The 1,166-nt window shown below is 33.1% G+C and overlaps 1 non-coding gene across 1 annotated transcript; it reads right to left on the bottom strand.

Moving 5' to 3' along the window:
• Positions 1–242: 242 nt before the first annotated feature.
• Positions 243–348, bottom strand: LOC115939345 (U6 spliceosomal RNA). The gene has a single exon (XR_004074172.2). It is a non-coding gene; the product is annotated as a U6 spliceosomal RNA (small nuclear RNA).
• Positions 349–1,166: the final 818 nt, after the last annotated feature.

The raw sequence follows: 1,166 nt of genomic DNA on the forward strand, positions 1-1,166 counted from the left end.
TTAGATTTCTCTTTTTCTTGTAAATAACATATGTGTTATAAATTAACTCTAAGTAATGCTTTATAATATTGTCAAAGTATGCAACCTTCACACTCAGTTGCTCCAGTCACGGGCACAATATAAATCCTGGAGCAATTCCAAAGAGTAAAATGTAGGAAAAGCGCATTTCTGATTTAGTTCTGCAGAAACTGCCCTTTTTTGAGCTGTTTATGTAGAAAGTTTCTATTGTCAAGGCAATTAAAAAAAATGTGGAACATTTCACAAATTGTGTGTCATCCTTGTGCAGGGACCATACTAATCTTCTCTGCACTGTGCCAATTTTAGTATATGTGCTGCCAAAGTGAGCACCACTGTGGCAATTTTTTGTAGAGAAGATAAAAATAATAGTGAGATTTTCATTATTGTTTACTCAAGGATCACATAAGAATTCCTGTCTGATTTGAGCTCCCTATATAACAAAAAATAAACCCCAACCTCACCCTGGCTAAGTGACTAAACTAAGTAGAGTGTCACCTATTTCAAATGCAGATGTGTAAACTTAAACTTCCTCTTAAACAAGCAACCATTCATCAGCTACATGCTGCAAAAATGTTAATATGTTCTAAGATTTATACAAATTTTATAATCAGATACATTGGTGACAGAGTAGAAAGGTAAAAATGCATATTCTGAAAGGTTTGGGGATAATAGTGAGACAGCATTTACAGCAAATATCAAATGTATTTAAAAGTGCATTTTTTTTTAATTCAAAAGAGTCTTGCCTCCTGCCTCATATTATGTATTAATAAATGTACTAAATAATAAAAACACCCCAAAAAATTTTTTTCCCAAAAAAACTACTAATAACTTTTTCCAGTAAAAGGCTATATAATAAAGATATTTGGTTTTGCCAGCCACATGATTTCTCTTCAATAGAGGGAGAAGTATCGCAGTTGATATGTAAACAGGTGAGCATGGTTGTATTTCAATAAAACTTTATTTACAAAGTAATACGTCATAGTCATATCTGTTCTTATCTTCCACACCCAATCTTTCTTTTAATGCTCTTTCCAACATACTCCCAAATTTCCTATTTCTCGAAGTAGGGAATTTTTAGCACATGCTTCAGAATCAGGGCTGTTTGTTAAACAACGTAGCCTGCTGATTTCAAACTTTCTGTTCCCAGC

This window comes from Leptonychotes weddellii, chromosome 11 (assembly GCF_054177405.1).
Source record: "Leptonychotes weddellii isolate Sample4059 chromosome 11, ASM5417740v2, whole genome shotgun sequence".
Lineage (NCBI taxonomy): Eukaryota > Metazoa > Chordata > Mammalia > Carnivora > Phocidae > Leptonychotes > Leptonychotes weddellii.